Here is a 21,116-nt window from a genome sequence, read left to right as displayed (position 1 = left end):
TTCCGGACTATAAACACTAGTTTGGAATCTTATACTCCAGAGCGACTAATATGTGATTTTAAAAAAAAAACATTTTAATCAAATATATAATTTCACATGCCGCTAGAGGGCAGAGTAATCAAGCGACAGAAAGAAAGTTTGGGGTGAGCGATAAAGCGGAGGTTACTCTTTAAACCGCAAAGAAGAAAACAGGACAAAGCTAATCACGGGCTATTCGCTCGATGGCCACAGCTAGAGGAACGAGTTGCAAATGAGAGCTTGAAAAAAGGGCTGTTGGAAGAGGTTTGTCAACGGTGCAGTGGTATGTTCTTTATGCTAGTTATCTGAACTATTTATGTGATGTTAACCAGACACCTACTGTATTTAGTTAGTTGTTTAGCTTCATGTAGCGAACCATCAATGTGCTACGTTAGCATACCGTACACCTATTCAGCCTGTTGTTTTTTTTCTTCATTAGGTATTTTTTGGCTGGTGTGTCTTACTTAATTATAGTCTGTAATACGGTAATAGAAATGCCTTTAGCTATCTGAGCCTGCTCCTACAAATGCGTTGGCTAGCCAACGGCTCCTGAGCCTGTTTAAATTGAGCGTTCTATCCATATACACATGAATGAGCCTGGCCCAATGCTAAAGTATAGCAAGGTATGCTATGTTTGTTTCATGGCATTTATATAATTTCTGTGGTTTCTTTATCTTTCACATATAGGGTGATGTTTAGTGGCCATTGGATGTGTATCCAACCCCACAAAAAGCAGAAACTTGACTGAATATGATTCAGCTTTTAGCTAAGAGAAAGTTTCTCCTTTTCGTGCTAGCACAACTTAGCATAAGCCAACCTGCTGTTAGCATAATGTCAGCACGCTGTGCGTCCATGGGAGCACCGCCCACAACTATTTCATATTTCTAATGGAACTAGTAAGTGAGTAAGACCAAGCCAAGCCACGTAACGCGCCCTGAATAGTGTTGGGTCGAAGTGTGTAACGTGGAAAAGAGGTAAATGGGTTCTTTAACTTGCAAGGAGTGGGGCAGATCACAGTTCGGGGCTTTTTGTAAACACATACAAAAAAGCAGTGGTTATGTATTACCTAAAATATTGGTCAATCCATTTGCATCTAGGTGGTCATGTTGCAGGTGAAAGGGCTAGATGACCCCGAGGCCTTAGTTAACCCAACTCTGAATTAGGCCACAGAATCCCAATGGCTATAGATGTAGAAGTGGCAGAGGAATTCATGTGCAGGTTCAAAAGGTCAATGTAATCTCAAAACAAAAATATGTAAAAATATACTTTTCATTAAAAAATGTTGAAAGACTCTTGTGTTCTACAAATTGTTATGTTGTAAGTAGTAGGATACTTGAGAAATGTCTTGAATGTTTAAATAAAAATATTTTAGCCATACTTTACAATATACCAACACATTTTTCAAAGTATGATTACTCATCGGGATCGAACACAGCATCTTTGTCAAGCATCAAAGTACTTAAAACGAGCAGGGGCACAGACTTTAAAGTTGCGCAAACATGGCGTTTCGTAGTCTGTCCAGGAGACTACTTTGTCATAATCACAAAAACAAACAGGTAGCGCTTTATCTGTTCTTCCTGTGACATTAGAGTGGCCCCATGTAAACACTGTCACGATATCAGTCCATGTGTATCTGACATGAAGTGACTGCTCTGTGGAGTCAGGAGAGGAGAGAGAGAACGGAGCGGGCGTGGGTGGGAGGCACGCTGGGTTTCCATGGTGAACGATCGATACTTGAATTTCAGAATTGTAAAAATGAATCTAAAAATACAGAATCTACATCCATCTGTCCATCCATCTGCCATATCCGACAGAGATAGACGCTTTCTGGGTGCACAGGATCTTAAAAATCCTGTTAAACAACTTGATTTGGATTGAAAACATCCTTCTGTTCTACGTAGACCTCAGCAGATATGGTATGTACAATTTTCCAAAGTTTTTTCTGAATATTTGCTACATTTTCCCCATTTATTATTACTAATATTTTCCACATTTTCTCAAAATGTATTCTGATTTTTTTTGCCCCATTTTTTCCCAAATTATTCCCCATGTTTTGAGATGAACCCGATATTGTACATTTGCAGATCTTCCACACATCGTTATCTGATCCTAGATGACAAATATTTAGTATAGGTATCACGGAAAAAAAGGATCGTATCGAGAACCAAGTATTGTTAAAGTACTGGTACATAAAAAAAAATGTAACAGTACCCCGCCCTACTTCTTTTAATGCCTTCGTTTAGGGCCTTGAGTGGAAGTAGAAGTCTGGGACATTGCGCTGTTTACCATTGACCTCAATCTGCAGCTGTGAAAGTATTTGCTGCAGAAAATACTTAATGCTAAATTTGCGTCTTAAAAAATCTATACAAATATGCAAAAAATTCCCCACCTGTACGACTTTCATTCATAGTAGATGTGCACAGTGCCCCCTACTGTTCTGGAGTGCGTATCATACGGCTTTTAAATGGAACAAAAACACTTGGTAATGTACATTTTGTGCCTTTGGAGCCCATTTAAAAATGTAGTAACCCACCAGGACACGGGGAGAAGATGAGAATTGAACCCAAGACCTTCTTGCTGTGCCACCAACTCGTTTCATCTGGCACAATATCAAGCTACGCCGAGTTTAGATCCGCACGTGATTCAAACATGCAGTGAATGTCGTCAAGAGTCTCACTCCAATCGAAACTAGGACACTGACAATCTTCTCATCTACCGTTCTCCAAGTATTGTATGGTGTCCCGATGACTAACTAAATTCATCTTTTTTTGGCCATAGACTTCTGAAAATAGCACACAGAGGGCCGTCTGACCCTGCTGACGGACACCCAGGTGGAGTCCAGCCTGTGCACCTGTACCTGAGTGTCATTGAGACGGGGACGTTTTAGGGCCAGGGTCATGGAAGTGGTGTGTTTTTTAAGAGGAGCTCACAGGTGTAGCACTGGCTATGTAGGACAGGTGACGATGTTTCTCGGTTACACCATCTCCCTCCCTCTCTCTCTCTCGCTGTCCTCTCTGCGGTGGAGCAGAATGTAGGGCGCTCTCATGTAGGCCAGCAGCGGAGGACTGACCCCACGGTATCACGTCTAAACTTCTGGAGAATGAAAGAGAAGGATGTAGAATGCCAAGTGCTATACGACGGCGGTGGCTCCGTGTAGCGGGAGATGCTTAGTCCCAGTCTGACACCACAGAGGTGATGAAAAACAATATCGAGGCCGGTAAAGAGACACCAAGTCAGACCTCTTCACAGCTTCATTCAGCAAAGTTCTGCTTCGAGTGTAAAGAATAAATGAAGGAATCAAAGAGGTAACATGAATACTTCCATTGTTTTTGCCAATAATAAACAAGGCGCAATAACACCTTAGGAGCACTTCGACTTGACTCCGCGGAAGTCGATGTGCTCCTATGGTGTTATTACGCCTTACAATATAGTTCCCCTTTTTATCCGCTTAGAAAATCGACATGTTTACTTTTGTGTGACTAGACTTGGATCGTGTAACTACTAACGTAACTATATTTAAATAGGGGAAACGTGGAAGAGCTTGGTAACTTCACCCTCGTTTGGCCCCATAGAGAAGAGGAGAGACTACATCAGGGGTGTCAAACATACGGCCCACGGGTCTGAGCCAGAGGTGATTTAATCCGGCCCCTGTCCTGTAGAGCATAAATTCCAGCGTATGTAAAAAGTAAGTCTCTCTAGCCCATTCCTGTGCGGAGTCATGAATTTTTAAAGAATAATCAGAATGATCATTCTAGCCACTAGGGGGCAGCTTAAATTAAAAAAAGGAAATAATTCCACACGTGTCCAGCAGAGGGCACTCACATAATAAGAGCTCAGGATATGAAAAACAAATTATATAGCCACGTGGTAAATGGACAATCTGCCTCAGGGCGACTGTGGCGTCAATAACAGCTTACCACCACTGAGTGTGGAGTGAATGAATAATGACTACTATGTACTGCTTTGAGGAACTTGTGACACAGGCTTGTAAAGTGCAATACAAGTGTAAGCCGCTGTTATTAATGAAGCTACAGTCAAGTTTGGGCTTTGACCAAATCACAGCTTATTATTATTCATTTATTGGAGAAAAAAAATAATCTTTCATATGTGGCCCGCGACCCGCCATGGGAGCGGAATTTCAGCCCGCAACCCAAAATGAGTTTGACACCCCTGGGCTAAATGCTAAAAACAGGTTTGATGTTTTTGCCTGACTGAGGGCACACGTAAAGACCACACAGGTCTAAGCTCAGGTAAGAACATATCTCATTATGGAAAAACGGCGGCCTATTCCTTTAACCGAGTACATTTTCTACAGATTGGCATTACCCAAATCTAACACAAGAAGTGACAAAAACAAAAAAGTTCAGGTCAGTTTTGTAGGTCTTTTAAATAAGGCATTAAACTGGCCTATAGGCTGTAAACTCTCCAGTTGAGAAGCTTTTAGATTTTGGTAATGCTGATCTGGAGAAAAGGCACTCGGTTAAAGTGGGAATTTTTGGAAAGGAATGAGAAAAAGGAAGTGGGCGATCGGATAAAGGTAAAGAATATCACATTCTCCTTGGTCTACAGTCTGCCTGTGCTCAACAGGGACAGTGATGTGCACAATGACAGAGCATGGACTGTTATTAGTGTGAGTCAACCCGACACCCGCACACGACCCGTGGGTGATCAAAAATTACTCTTCCCGTGTAATTATGACGTACTTTTACGCACTTTGTACTTGGAACCAAAAACGGCACCATCGAGGAAACGGGCTAAAACAAAAGCCAAGGCCCAACAGCTGAGCAGAACAGTCAGGCGGAAGCTAACAGGATCTGACAGAGTTGGAGGGTCGGGCTGGACAGTCAGCAGCACTGCTCCCTTTAATTAGGTTATCCCAGAAGGTTAACTGCTAATGCGGTTACCGTCGCCATGGAAACCCCCCCCATTGTCCATCAATGGGGCAAATGGGCCGGATGCACACGCTAAGCCTATAATGGAGACTGAAGATGAAAAAGTAAAAAAAGTGAACAATCTCTCGCCTTGGAATGGTAAAACATGTGGTGGTGCTAACGTGCAATCATGTGGTCGCTAATGACAGGCTGAAGGGTGTTTACGCTAACGGCTAATGCGCTAGCTCATTCGCCGCTGACCAAAGGGGTCAAAGGTCAGCCAGCTCAAACATGAACATGACCGTTAAAACAGCTGACTCCTGTGCAATTAATCGAAATGTAATTACAATTTCGATTATTGCACTACACGATTACAAAAAATGTAATTACTATCATTATTTTTTTTGCAAAGCAGACTTGCATTATTTTATGCTGCTGGGATTATTTTCCCTTCACATTTCACGTGCCATGGCTCATGCTTTTGCCTGACATAAAAACAAACGGCGCTGTGTGATGATGTCATCAGGCCACGCTGCTCAGTTTACTTGCACAGGTGTGAGGGCTGGCCAGCAGGGGGCAGGTGTGAAACAGAGACCTCTCCTTAATCGAGGCATACTTGAAATCATGTACTTTTAGGACTGTTCAGAAAACAGAAAATATTCAGCATAGTTTTTGTTATTAATAAATACATAAACAAAATAAATACCTTTTTTTAAGGTAACAAATAATTGTTTGAATAATCGTGATTTCAATTATTTAAAGAATTCTAGGGTAAGACATCATAAAAATGAAAATTTAGTGCCAAGCTTAAGATTTAAGGTTTCTTTTCTTGACATATTAAATACAAATAATAAAATTCAAGGGGTCTTTGAGCTATTTTACTGGGGGAAAAAAGACAGTTCAAAAGCTCAAAGGATTTGGTCAGCAATTAGGCGACAATTCCTTTTAAAGAGAATAAAGCTTACATTGTGTTAAAGATACATTTTCAGAAAGTCTTTTAAGCTACCATTTCTTGTAATAATAAGTGTATTGGGTACATTTGGAAGTTTCTTTGCTTCCCTGTGAAGATCCCACTGAATTGACCATATGTTATTGTAATTTATAACTTGACAGACTCTGATAGAACGACACAAAATCACCGACCGAAGTAGACTTTACGCTTACATGCCCGTCCATTTGAAGTGAGTACAGGCTCGCACTTACAATCCTCGCTTTGCAAAAAAAGAAAACTGAAATCTGACCTTGCATGATTCACTGCTTGTAATATTGTCCGGGCCGACAACCATGAGCGACCTTGAACATAACCCCCTGATGCCACAGGGAAGAAGTGGAATGTAGCATGCTAGTCTTATCAGTCAGTGGTGCTGCAAGTCTTTAAGAAACCTCCACGCATGCATCAATTCAAAACATAAATCCTGATATCTACCAAAATAAATTAGCATTCTGTGTCTCAAGGTCCTCTCCGGCGAACTGAAACACCGTGTCGACGTGCAGATATGCTCGGTGCGGCTTCGCCTGGCGCAATGTGGGATGTCAAAGGATGGTGAAATGTGGGTTCGACAGATGTTTCAGATCAGTGTCATCTTTGTACTGTCTGGCAGATGCTAAAATTAAAGTGGGGGGAGATTATACTTCTTTGGAATCTAGATCACCAGCTTATATTTTGTTGCTAAGCTTCGTTGTTTTTTCTTTTAGCCACTTGGGTACCATAGCTTTGACTTGAGTTTGTAATCTTGCAGTTACAAACTCTTCAGAATATTACATAGTTTTTACTTTTACAAGGACCTTTTCCATTCGGAATCTTCAAATTGACTAAAAGGAAGTTGAAATGCATTAGGTTAGTCACTTTAAAACAGAGGTCAGGGCAGGTGAAGAGTTGGCCTGGAGCTCCCCCTGCAGGCAGCAGTGGGACAGCAGTGGACCCTCTCTTTCATCTAACAACGTGGCTAACAACAATGTTGGATAATGGGCTTTAAAAATGTAGGGGACAGTTTTGTGCTTTTCCTATGACACAATGTGAAGCAGGAAGTGGAGATTGTAGAAGGAAGAAAGGAAGAAATACTATTTCAGGTCCGTTTCTGACAAAAGAACGATCTTACAACCTGGTTTAAAGCAGTACTACAGATGTCGTAGCATGTTGCTCAAATATATGTAGCATTGTCCGTGAGAGTAAAGACTACACTGACAGAAAAGACAAAGGGAGAGAGGGATATTGTACATCCAATTACACAATGGAGATATTTTTTTTCACTCAAACTTGGCTGTAAATACTGTTTAAGTGGTGCTTCTTCGCGATTCCATTAGTGTGTATTGGTGCTCCAATCCGGTGGCAGTTTAGTCGCAACGGAAAGAATTTATTATGGTAAACAAGTTACTTAGTATTGCTTTAAAGCTCAAAGAAGAACATTTTGCTTGTCTCCTCCTCAAAAAAAAAGGGGCGAATAATTAGCCTGGCTGGCTCGCCACTCATACAACTCCCATCATTTCCTACTTAAAATTATCGCGCCAGTCACAGATGCACATTTGTAACGCGGCACTCAAATACTTTATAACTTTATAACTTATCTCACGTAATTGATACAGTTAAGTTGTTGGCCTGTTGATGCGGCAGGAGAGGGCACTGTTTTTCAATCTTCGAGGCCATTTTAGGTTTGTTATTTTTTCATATTTCCACACCCGTGGAAGCTAAGCCGCCATATGTTAGACAGGCCATCCATTCCTCTGATTGATTAATCAGCCTGTCAATCACAACTATTGGAACCTCTGGAGTGCGTAGTCTGGCTGGCGAGAAGGGCCAATAGAGGGAGACATACAAAGATTAATGCATGAAGGAATGACTCAGCTCCAGGTATGTATGTCTTTGAAATGTTTCTTTAGATAGTTGATTTGCACCGGCACTGAAATAAAAAAACAAAGCAAGCTCAATAATCTTAACCCAATACATGGCAATGGGCCAAAACTGACTTTTGCTCTGTCTTATACAGTCGATGCAGCTGCGAGCAGAAAACAATCCCCCATCACTCTAATACAAACACCCATATGCTGCCGTCCTTGCATTACTGGATCATCATTTCCAGTCACTGCCCTCCGTCTAAATGGACAGATTCATATCTTGGGAATCGATGAGAGCTTCTCCAGTGGATGCTTTGTTTTGGTCTCCTGCGCTGTTAGGAGATAATAGACACGCTCGGATTCAGCTAATGCAGATAGATAGATGCTAAAGTGGCTAAAAGCATGGAGGAGTCAGTGTGCTGTACCGCCATGCTGACAGCAGTGAGTCTGCAGCCGCACAAACAGGGCTAGAACACTTATGTCAGAGTGCATTCTCCGAGACTGACGCGGATCCTTAGGTCCGAGTGAAGACCAGAGAGTTGTTTAAAAAGACTGAGTGGGACAATGGACAGTTGATCTGAGGACAGAGCTGTGGATGAGGGAACATCATTTCTCATTTATTTTCCCAGATCATTTTTTGTTTTTTTCCCCCAGTTTAAAGGGGACTGAAGCTGTTTTTCTAGGCAAGGCAGTTTTATTGTATTTTTCTAAAAGGCAGAGTTCATACAGAAAAGCAGCTAAATGTGCCTTACAACAAACACAAATATCTGAAATAGCAATCACACTGATCATTATACCATGCAATCCATTTCCCCCCATTACATATAGGGTTAGACATTTCTAGACAAAAAACGCTGCTTGGCGTTAGCTGCGCATTTTGAGCGAAGAAAAACCTAGAAGTAGCAGCAATGCTAATAACAACTAGCCTATTGGAGGCTAATATAGCGATCCGCCTGGGTCACCCTACTTCCTGAAAAGTGTTGAACATGCTTAGAAACCTGTCCGTGGGAAGAATTGAGATGTAAGAGAAGTATGAATGCAAGTTTAAACCACAAGTCACAAATTCAAATTATCAAGCGTCATTATTTCAGTTCATAAACAAAACAAAAAGGTTTGGTAACCAAATTATTTTCCTGTAGTAGAGTAAATTTCATTTGGCACTGTAGATTTACATTGTAAACGCAACATTTGTGAAAGAAAAAGTGCAGTTGTGTGTCAGAAGAATATAGTGTATTTTCCGCCCAGACGAACCAGGAAGTCAGAGGCTAAATTAGCACAGTGCTAGCACTAGCGATCCACCCTGTTCACGTTTGAACAGGGTGCTATAGACCAGTGGTTCTCAACCTTTTGGAGCCGCGACCCCCATTATAACAGGTAAAGGGGTTCGTGACCCCCCGGCCCGGGTTTTACCGTGAAAAATAGGAACATTAGCCTTCATAATTCTTAAAAAACAAAGAAAAAAACAAATTGCTGAAATAAAATTCATTAAACTATGATCAAATAATGGTACTCTGGTAATGTAGCAAACACATGCTACAATAAAACATTTGATTATATGCTAATGAAAATATGTATATTTTATCTAAATGATCTGGCGACCCCCCAAATTTGTCTCGCGACCCCCTTGGGGGTCCCGACCCCCAGGTTGAGAACCACTGCTATAGACTATAGGCTTGTGCTTCCAATTAAGTTTAACAGCTATGCTACAAAATAATGACTACCTAAATTTTTTTGCAAAGTTGAATAATGACTGAATAATGATTTGAAATATACATTTTCAAATAAAAGTTTAGTACAAATTGTGTGTTTTACGATCACGGGTTAGCATAGCTGCTTAGCTTCCAACTCTCAAACTTTTGTAAATACCCATCTGGTGACTTCAGGCTAGGCTAATTCACAAGGATATTTACAGTATTAGCATCATTAGCAAGAAAAAATCATCCCAAACCTGGCCTTACTTTGATCTAAAACTTTCTCATTCCACTTCCCACACCGTCCACCCAGACCCGGACAGAGCAGTACGTGTCCACAGTTCCGCACAATGGGCCCGGATGACAAAAGGGAGACTACTATAAAGCTCAGGAATGTGTCCGCAGTCGGGGCGCATGACATCACTCTGCCCAGATAAAAGAGGGCGAGCGAGCTCTGCACTCAAAGAGACAGGCAGCGAAGAGACCGAGAGACACTAAGACTATGGGTTTGTTTTTTTTCATATGGAGGGATTTAAAACGCGGCACTGGAGCTCTTGATTTCACAGCCCAGTGAGGAGATTAGCTTTGCGCTGTGTTCCCCTCCACTAGCTGTCTTACCCAGAGTACTACAAGGAGGAGAGAGGGGAGGGGGCTCAGTATCAATAAGTCATGTGCTCGCATTTACTCAGTCGGGCGGCATGTTTTTCTCTGCATGGATTCAAACAGACAAAGTCAAGATTTTTTTTTTAATAATTCATTCTAATGAGAGACCACAAAGCATGACCGAATCAAATTAGTTACCAAACTGACAGAGGCAGGAACAAACCCAAGTATATCCACATATAATCAGATGCATAGATACAAATGTAGTCGCAGCTGCCCTGGGGTAGATTGATGGATGCATGGCTGCCAATAAGTCCCAAAAGCACGTCCGACTACCACTGCATTCTTACAAAGTGGATCAGCAGATGAATCCTCTAACCTGAGCCAACATTTATTATCAAAATAGTTGTTAAAGGCCCTGTAGCCATTTTTGTGCTTTTAAACTGGAAAAAGAGAAAGCTAATTCATTTCAAATTGCTGGTTGTGGTCCCAACTTTTCTAATACATTCCTAACATCCCAACTCTTTACAAGGATCAGTATAGAAATATCTTTCAAAGCTGTTAACCGAGTGCGATCAGAGTGGCCCGGGTAATGTTTACATTGTTAGCATCCACTAGGCTAATTGTTTTTAGCATTAGTGCTGCAGACACCGCACAGCTCTTTTTTTCTACAAATGTCTGCAAAAACTGCAACATAATTAAATGGGAAATTTGCACATTTCTTCAATTAAGACAAAAATAAATAAAGAAATGATACTGTGTAGTATGACAAACTGCTCAAATTTACGAGCTTTGTTTAGTTCATGCTAAGTAGCCATGTGCTCTGATGCTTAGAGTCCTTTAGCTACAAAATTACTAGGTTTTTCAAGTTCAACTCAACATTGCTCCCGGTTTACGGTTTGTGTAGATTTCTAGCAGCTCATGATAGGTCTTATGGGTTTATGTCAGTTAGCTGATATTGCAGATTAACTAATATGAATCAATACGAGCTAGCTTCTAAATTGTACAAAGACAACTTAAAGGAATATTTCAGGATTTTTTTTTAAATTCATGCAGTCATTATATTTGAAGAGTTTTGTGGCGCTAGGCTAGTGCAAGGCTAGCGCATTAGCCTGCATTAAAAACAGTCTGACCCGCTCCACAGTGCACCTGAGGCAAATCACTTCTAACGCCAGACTAACCATATAAATGTCTGTGTCGATAGAATAATTTAACCATTTTGCATTTAAAATAACTTGTATTTGAGCAGCATCAGCTTCATGATTGTAAGCTACGCAGCGGCGGAGTGATCTGCTAGAAAATAGTCCCTCAAAATGCGACAATTTATGTGATGCAAGGTCAGTGATATTTCAAAAATGGTTCTATCGACACAGACATTTATATGGTTAGTCTGGTGTTATAAGTGATTTGCCTCAGGTGCACTGTGGAGCGGGTCAGACTGTTTTTAATGCAGGCTAGCTGATACCGTAGAAATGCGCTAGCGTAGCACCAGCCTAGCACCAGCCTAGCACCACGAAACTCTTCAAATATAAGGACTGCATGAATTAAAAAAAAAAAAATCTCCAGAAATAAACAACACTCTTGATAACTAGGAAATGAGGCCCTATGTCAAACATCTTGAAATATCCCTTAAAAAAAAAAAAGACATTATTCATTAACATATTTTTTGTAATACTCTAAACCATAATCTTTAACATCCAAACTAGGAGCCACTAGTTCTCCTGAACACACCCCAGTCTGCTTTTTATGCCACGGCTCCATCAATTATCCATGAGGGTCCTGAGTGCAGTGAGCTAGCCTGCGCTATGACAGCTCCATTTCCTGGTTGAACAAAGGATAGCGTGTCCTCGGCTCACGGAGGACACATGCAGGCAGGTTTTAAAACCCCGGCCCCCACTCCCCACATCGTTAAAATGTACAAGAGCGATGCTCCACTACACCTCTGCCTCCCTACAGAGATAGTTTACGGTTTTAATACTTCAATGAGCGCCCCGAGCGTAAATATACTGTAGTAGTGGAGCATCCAGCGGTATATAGCATCTTTGTGTGGAGATGGGCTCATGAAGAGTAGTAAAAACGGTCTTGCTGTAATTTTTTTTTTACAAGGTCCAAACTACAACATGGCAGACAGAGAAAGAGTAGTCTGGACGGGTGACGTAAATGGGCTAGCTATCCTTAGGCTTGGTTTATTGCCAACTGAAATGTTTATTTAACAAACGGGGCTGATTTTAGTTGTTGTCTAGCCTTATAATTATTACTTTGGTTTTGGGCAAGGTGAGCAAGGTTTTAACTGCCTACTCTCTGATCTATCCATGTGTGAATTTCCACTGTGCCATTGTATCATTTGATAGCGATAACAAAAGTAAAGAAGGAAGGCCGGTCAGTGCAGCCTGATCCTAAAAAATGCAAGAAAAACACTGGTCACAAACTTACAAAAATCCATCAAGTGTAGTGCCTGCCGATCTCGTCTGACTCTGCACTATTGGTGGTCCAAGCCAAATACGTGGCAGTACTGCTGTAAGGAAGCGGGTTTTACGTTTGCAGACAATAACAAGCACTTATCGCTAGATGTTAACAACACAGCGATAGAAAATTTAAAAAGTATAAGCAAAGTCACACATTGTCTAAATAAATAACATGCTAGGTAGTCAAGATGGCTGCACCGACAATGCCAATGCCACTAAAAAATAACAATGAGAAAACATTTTTTGATAAAACTTTGTGTGCAGAACACTTCCTGATATTTCGAAGGTTGTGGATGTGAACACAGGGATAAATGACCAACTCCGAGGTCAGTTTCCTCTGACAGCCAGGATAAAAAAAAAAAATCCTAATAACTCGGAGTAATCCAGGAAGTCATTTACCCTCGATAGTAGAAAGCGTTTTGCCAAGAATGTGTGTAATACCTCCACATGAATGGCAGTGTAAACAGTGGTGGTGATATCTACTCTGTACAGGGCAGACTGTGAGAAAGAATCCAGAACATTCTCCCAGAGATAACAGCCCGATTACGGACTGCCCGTGCTATAGAAACCATTGGACATATTATCACGTCAAAGTCACCTTTGCAATATCCTCATCTCCACAGAAGCAGGAGGATTTTCATCAGCCTCACCTTAAGTGATTTTATCACTTCATGGAAAAATATCAATCACAAAATCACATTTATAAAGAAGCCGACTTTGATCCACTAAACAATCGACTATTTCGCAGAGTGGAAATAGTCGACTGTTTGATAGCTCAAGCTAAAAGGTAAGTAGTTAACATTAGCAACTTCTTGAATGGTTTATATAAGTAAATCATATCATTATTTGAGTAAAAGTACAGATGCTACATTTGTTCTATCAAATGATTACTGAAGTTAAAGTACTTAACTGTAGAAAATACTTTAAAAAGGTATTCAAAGTAGAAAGTACGGATTCATAAACACAAAGATTGTGCCAGATCTCCCTATCAAACACTTTCTGTTTCTCGCTTTTATAATGTACTTGTTTTGTTGACTGGCTTTGGGGGTGTCTCTGAGGCCAACCAGAAGGCCCTGGACCCCACTTTGGGAACCATTGGTGTAAACCATCTTCCAGTAAAACTGGTAGTCTAACCTGTTGTTTTTGTTATGGCTAAAATTCTGAAAATTCCAATCCCCTCTCCACTGTTTTCCTGTCATGCAACACATTTGACCCACCCTCTGTCCAAAACCAAATACCGTGAGCCGCTTTGATTTCAACTGAAAAAATAGGACAGGAATGAGCTTTTTGATGGTTTTGAGGGAAAAGGCCTTACGTCTTCGAGGAGCAAACTTTTGGAAGACATTTCTCACATGAGGCTTCAGAGTTTGAAGGTGCTATGAAACATACAGGTAGATCCAAGCCAGGCGGATGAAATCCTCCTAACAATATTGTGTTTTTGAGGCTGAAAGGATGCCAGATATATCCAATTACGTGTCGGAAAAATCTACAGTAACAAAGCAGATGCACTTATGGACAGGTTTTAGCTTCTGGGTAAAGTGAGGTAAGACTTTGTAGGAATTCAATTGCACAATGTCACAACTACAGTAGTTGCTTGAAGGCTGTTGATTCCTGGACTAGTTAGCATTAGCCTGTGTTTACTGTACTTACAGCCTGGTTGGGAAATGTCCATAAACTTGTTCAGTCCTAATGTTGTCTCCTTTGAGTCTCCGTCAGGCTGCTTCAGGCTCCAGCGACCAAAGATCCTGGAAAACAGGAAAACAAATTAACATTTAACTTGTTGAAATTCAATGCAGGGTTTTCTTTTGGATTTGAAATGTAAGTTAAGGTTTTAACAAGTAGCAGCAAGTCAAATGTACGCTTTTTAAATGTATTTTAATGCTGAAATACTTAATGCTATGAAGAATGAATATTTAATTTCTTGACACTTGCAAACATTCAATGAAATGGATGAATAATGGGATATTTCAAAAGTAAATTGGAGACAACTGCCAAACTTTTGAGCAAGAAAATGTGTGTACAACTTCCAATACAATGGATAAAATATTTGCATTATTTTTGACAAACCTATGTAGTAAAAATTAGAGGTTGGCCGATATATCGGGCCGATACTTAGCCAATATTGTAAAATGGCTATCAGTTTGCTTCAAGTTTGTTAAAAACAACTAAACCTCAGTCAAAATGTACATGCATTAACTTCGACCATTTGGACAGATACGTCGACCTTTAAAGATCTGTAGTCCTTTGTCCCAAGCCCTAGTAAAAAATGGTTAAATAGGGTCTTTTATGACATATATTGAGAATGTAAAACATGAATCAAATCACAATCAGGATTTAGAACACATGGAATGAGTTTATTTTGTTGCAACCTTTTAATTTGCTAATTGCAACCATTTCAAATTAAGATGGATTACGCAGCCCTATTTAGAAATGTATATCTATAGGAAAGGTAGAATATACATTACACTTTGGCAAACAAAAACTGGAATTCTCATCGCTGACAATAACCATGACATCCAGCCAACAACGCCAACCGTGTTAACCCAGCCATCACTCCTCTCCTGACAACAGCTCTCCGATTGGACAATTGACCCGAAGCGCTAAACGCACCCACGCACCATCTCCACATGATCGGCTGTATGTGTTACAAGCCTTTTCAAGACACTTTTTCTTTATGGCCCCATTTCCCCAACACAGAACACCGCAAGTACACCGCAAACGCCAGCAGCCAACAGCCCAAGGGAAGATGTGATATTCTCCGATAAACAGGCCGATTCTTCCTTTTCTCCGTGGTCGTCAAAAGCCCCAGTGTGTCTGAAAGTGCAGACAGATGGGACGATTGTAGCTATGGGAACACTGCTGGGACACATAGAAGGAGAGAAAAGGGCCTAGAAGTGGCTCTCATGCAGACGCTATAATGAAGTTAAACGGACATTAACCAGAGGGAGACGTGGAATGAGAAGAAAAGGACGAGTCTTTTCACATGTTACTGTGAGGTTTCCAAGTCTGGAGCGTGACATTTGGGGCAAATTCGAACTTCGAATGAACTTTTTTGAGTGCCATTCTTTTGGAGAAGTCTGGATTTAAGCTGAAGTTCGGATCAATATAATGTTGTCTACCGCTGCGTCTAAGGGACAATAAAACAATTTTAGGATTGCCAAGGAAACAAATGAAAAACTTACCCGATTTTCACATTTTCAAATCACAAAAAGGAGCCAATTCAAAATGAATAGTTGTAATAAAAACTCATTCCTAACTTTTTAACACATTCTTAAAATCCAAATTTTTAATGGAGATGAATTTGAAAGCACATTTCACACTTTTCAGTGAGTGGAGAGGCCCAGTAATGTGAGCTAGCGCCAGGCTAATTGTTTTTAGCATCAGTTAGGGCTGGGACGATACACTTTTGCCACGATCCGATTACATATCACGATACTCAGGGGCCGATCCGACACATATTGCGATACAGTAAGATGTAATATGATATGTTTACCTTAAAATATGTATAAAGAAAACTGTCATGTGTCCAAAGTTTATGAACCAACGGCCATTTGACATTTAAACTGTTAAGATTAAACACTGCATTGACACAAAATGTAACAAAGTGCTGACGAAAGAGTGCATGATAAAAATGTCTCCAAACACAATTACCAAATGCAAATTGAAAGTATTGCAATACATACACTCATGGGTAAAATTAATTCCACTCTACTGTGAGTAAACAACTTGGCTTGAAAATTGGAAAATGCAAGTACAGCTCCTTTGAGAATGGTTTGATGATAGTAATATTTCTATACAATGAATTCAAGACTCATTCAGCAAAATTAGTGAAAAAAGAAAAAATAAGTTGCGCCTGCAGTTTGTCTTATGTGTTACCTTATCTGGTCAATCTAAACAGGCTTTGTGGTGAATGCAATTTGAGTTTGAAAAGATCAGAACAAGCCCAGCTAAAGCTGTCCGGATGTAGGACCAGCATCTCATGACATCAACAAGTAGCCTGACCAGCCAGACCCACTTCTTTCTCATCGAAAGGAAGTGGGTCTGGGCATGACCGACAGCTCTGGCAGAGACACATCTGGAGAAGTCAATTGAGCCAATCAGAGCAGCTCACTGAGCGAACGACACCCTGTGCGTGTTTGTAGTTTTCTTTAAACGCTCTGCGCAGGCGGCCGGGGCTAGCATGGGGATAGCTAAAGGCTAGTTTAGCATCTTGGACCTGATGTTTTTCATGTAAACTTCAGCAAATGATGTGCCTCGGCCTGACATCAACAAAGCTCTTGTAGCTCATGCTAATCATTCTTAAGTCCTGGTATGCACGATTAAAATCAGTTTCAGCGCAATGTCACATGTTTATGTCACATCACACTGACTGAACAGTGTGCAAATCCTTCACTCAAGCCACTAGTGCGCCGCCATGTTTGTTTATGTCACTTCATTGCACCCCTCTGATTGGCTACTCGTCATAAATCCCACCTCCACTGTAAGCTGCCTCGTCGGGCTTCATTTCCAGACTACTCTCCCGTTAAGAATAAATAGAAGAGAGTGGTCTGGCTGGACAAGCTAATCAACAACTTTTAAAGCTTGTGAGAAGAATTACACAAACACCAGGTATGTTTTTGATAATAAAATAAATGAACGAAAACATTATAAGATGGTTACACTCTTTTAAAAAATGTACTCTGTTTAGAAGATGTGAAACACAATGTTTTATGCATATCTTTGGAGGACATGCTGTGAAGGTCAAAGAGTTTGAGGGGAATGCAGAGGGAAAGGAAGAAGATGGTTTTGAAATGCATCTCCACTGGGAGCAGATAACCCAATTCTACTTATCAGGAGCACAGAGCACCACCAGGCCTGCATCTCTCTCTCTCTGACACTGAACAGATCTCATAGGAGCAACCGTCGCACAGTTAGGGAGCGGCACGGCCCAGCGCAGCCCACTTCCATCACCCTCGTCCTGGACACAAGAATGTAGCACCGCGGACAGGACGCAGCTGGACCAACCGCATCTGCAGATTAGGAAACCGCGTTTCCCACAACAACGCGAGGGCTACAAATGGTACAAATGCAAAAGCTTACATAACAACATCGGTGCAGAAGGCAATTTGAACAAATTTCTGTTGCTGAAAAGATTCAGCCCCATTACCCAAATTGCAAAGTGGCGTCCCACAGAGATGAAGGCAGTAGCGGAACAGTAAAAGCAGTAGGAAAATCCTGTTTTATTGGGCAGTAAAGTCCATTTGTGTGTTTATGTGCACAGACAAGAGGAGCGGTTGTTATATGGGACAGGTCTTTTTATGGGGCGTCTGACCTTGTCCCAGTGTCACAGCACCGGTACTGTAGGATTGTGCCGTCTTGGAGATCACAATCGACGCACTAGCTAGCCAGCAGGTCGCTTGTCAAATCAACAAGTGCACCAGATTTCTCTATTATTAACGTTAACAATTCAATTCTAAAATAAGGCATAGACTGCAGTCATTGGGGCTAGACCTCTACAGACATATTCTCAAATGCAAGTGAGGTTATTACTGAAAAATATTTTTCACATAAAGATAATTTAACAATCTGTGCCATCTTTATTTAGCATAATGTGGAATCAACATTGGGTTTTCTTGTATCGCAAAATGTTTTAAGAACAGGTTGTCGAGAGGATAGCAAGACCTTATTTTGTGTTTAGTGTGTTATAGGTCAATGTCAACTGCAATGATGTGTAAGGCCAGCTAAGGTGAACGTAGCCTTGACTAATAACTAGCATTAGAAATAGTATGTGCGACATTACTGCCATGTGTTCATGACAGTCAAAATTCTTGCCCCTTCCTCAAACCGATGGGGGCATTGGGTGGACACAAGTGTCTAAGGACCCATCTCCAGATCTTGACATAGGATCATATAGCTTGGAGGAAGGATTAACCTCTCAGTGTTTTGCAGAGCTGTGACCAGCGGCTGCTGAAATCTCAAAGTCGACGACAAAGTCAGAGAGGGATAGGGCTCGGTACCATTAAACGATAAGTACTGTTGGTATCAGAACAAGAAAAGTATTGAAAATAGGTACAGAAGAAAAATATATCTGTGGAGACCAAGATATAGATAGAGATAGAGACAGATATCCTCTGGTGTGGCTTGATGATGATGATGATGTAATGTTATGTGAAGTCAGACCGGAGCATTTGAAGATAACCCACCCAACATGGGGAAAGCAAACTAAAGTCCCAGAATCGAACCTTCTTGCTGGGGCACAAAAGCGTAAACCACCCAACCATCGTAAACTTCCGCCTCGTACTGTACAGGGGTCTTTGCTTCTGAGAACGGCCTGTTCCCAAGCTCTGGTGGAGACGGGACCTCCCAAAGGGGGGATGAAAAGGAGGGCGGGGCCATTGGCTGCTGCTAGGACTGCGCCAACTAGTAAACAAGCCGGAGAAAACAAATCCAGACATTTTCAAACGGACTCTCTTCCTTATATTCTCCCTCCGCTCTCTGTATTCCTGTCCCGTCTGAACCACACCCCTTTCCCTTCGTCCCAACACATCACGTGACTTGCCAGCGCACATGTGTCTAATACCATTCCAGCTCATATCCTTCAGATGACCGGCTGCCCTCACAGATGTTAGCTCACTACACACCCGCCCTGCGCTAAAATAGGCCTGCCGTAACTCTTCATAAGCAGGCGCATCCACAAATCTGGCTAAGTACTTGTATTTATAAATGAGAGAGAGGGCGCGGGCCAACATTAACAAAGCTTTGAATGTTTAGTTTAGGGCTAAATGGTGTTTTGTCAGGGGTTAGCTTCTTGCTTCACAAGTGGTGTAGCAACTGTTTAGACTATTTTCACTTCGTATGTCTTTATTACACAGCTGACTAACGGGTCTCACTGTTTTTTATGGGACTTACTTGGATACAGTGAAGCAATATTTTTTGCAAACTATCTAAAAATGTTTTTAGTCATTATGTACAGGATATTGCCATTTTTTCATATCTTCCAACAACAATATGATCTTGTAGACAATATATTACCCGCCTCTACAAAAGACAAATTCTTATTCTTATCCATATGGTATGCATTGTATACTGTGCCTCTTGAAATTTCAACCTCTTCTAACTTGAAACTGGTGGATCTGACAGCCAGATGTTGAATGTAAATAAATACCACAGATGTAGCCGACACGTAAAGAGTACTCGCCAGGCTATTACAGCCAAGTCGTAATACCAACATTATCCAGCTGTCAAGCCTTGAGCTCAGTTTCATAACAGAAAATATAACAACTTGTACTTTTGTATTGATTTCCAAGACTTGCATGCAATCACCAGAATACACTGCTACGCCAGACAAATACAGCCTAAACTATGCAAATACTAACGACTAACAGTCAGTAGTATTTGCATAGAGATAAAGATAAACGCATGCAACAACAAGGCTATTAGAAAACGAAATAAATCAAAGCCGAAGTGAATGCGGAATTTTGTGACTTGTCCTTTCGCTAGAGGCTTAGTTGCGATTGAAAAGAATAGGGGCTGAAAACAAACCTTGTGGAGAGCCAAATTAGTGTATTATAGCTTAGTTATCGATCAAAAACAAACTAATTTTATAAAGTGCTTGGTTGTATTGATGCACTATTTATACGCACAACATAAGCTCAACTAAATTTGTTTCTACAACAATGCTATCAGCTAGCGTCAGTCACAACTGTTAAAACAGCAACTGATGACGGCAGCTCGTACAGCTACTGGCACACACTTCTCCAAATTCAGAGTGAGGCTTCCAGACGTTTTTAAGGACCACTTAGGCAGGGTCAAGGGCTGTTTACCTCTCGCATATTTGTCACCTTTTATATCCACACGTTAAGAAGACATGCAAGATCAGCCCCAAACAGGGTCGTTTTTAGCTCAACCATCCATCTTTCCTTCAACTTGAAGCAATTTAGCCACATAACAATATAGCAAATTTGAGCCGTGGTTCCAACACAAAGTTTAGCTAGTTTAGGTATTAATAGAAATATAATCTAAATTGCGATATGCTAAACCTGTAAAGTTCTAAGGCTGCAATTATTTCAGTAAAATCATATTTAATACAAAAACAAAAAAACAATCCTATCTCCATGGAATTCTATATGTGAAACTTGCAAAACCTTTAAATTCGTCCACTGTTTCTCAACTGGTGGGCAAGATATTGTCAACACAAGATAATATCGAAATTGCCGTTTAGATGATTAAAAATCGAGTATATCTCCAATGTTAAGAAACCAGCAAAAAATTATAAAATATACAAGTCTCTTAAAGTGTATAACATACATGATTTTTCTGTAGTTTTGTTCAACTATCGTTCTGAGCGACAAAATTTCTAAATTTAAATGCACTTTTTGCATATTTTCTGATTATTTGCAAAACTATAGTGTCATCATCGTTATCAACCCAAAAGTTGGTTGTGGAACCATCTTTCGTAGGTTGCGAGCCTACCCCAGGAAATACAGTATCTTGTTAAAAAAAAAAAAAAAGTTGCAATATAAAGCTTTTTATCCCAAAAAAAAGCGTATATATTTCACCTTTCGTTGAATAAGCGGCTGTATGAGAGGTTACCATGGTGCCTTTAATTTCAATCCAGGTGACCTCTGGGACGCTCCAGAATCAATAGGTTTTTTTGG

The 21,116-nt window shown here is 40.7% G+C and overlaps 1 protein-coding gene across 1 annotated transcript in view; it reads right to left on the bottom strand.

Annotated features, from left to right (window-relative positions):
* The window catches only part of sptbn1 (spectrin, beta, non-erythrocytic 1), a 133,684-nt gene that overhangs the window by 90,481 nt on the left and 22,087 nt on the right, over nt 1-21,116 (bottom strand). Inside the window, exon 2 of the mRNA XM_079559846.1 lies at nt 14,127-14,225. The gene's annotated coding sequence lies outside the window, so the exon portion shown is untranslated. The remainder of the gene's footprint in view (nt 1-14,126; nt 14,226-21,116) is intronic.

Source organism: Gobius niger, assembly GCF_951799975.1.
Source record: "Gobius niger genome assembly, chromosome: 7".
Taxonomy (NCBI): Eukaryota; Metazoa; Chordata; class Actinopteri; order Gobiiformes; family Gobiidae; genus Gobius; species Gobius niger.
The sequence above is the reverse complement of the archived record's forward strand: the minus strand, read 5'-3'. Positions and strand labels throughout refer to the sequence as shown.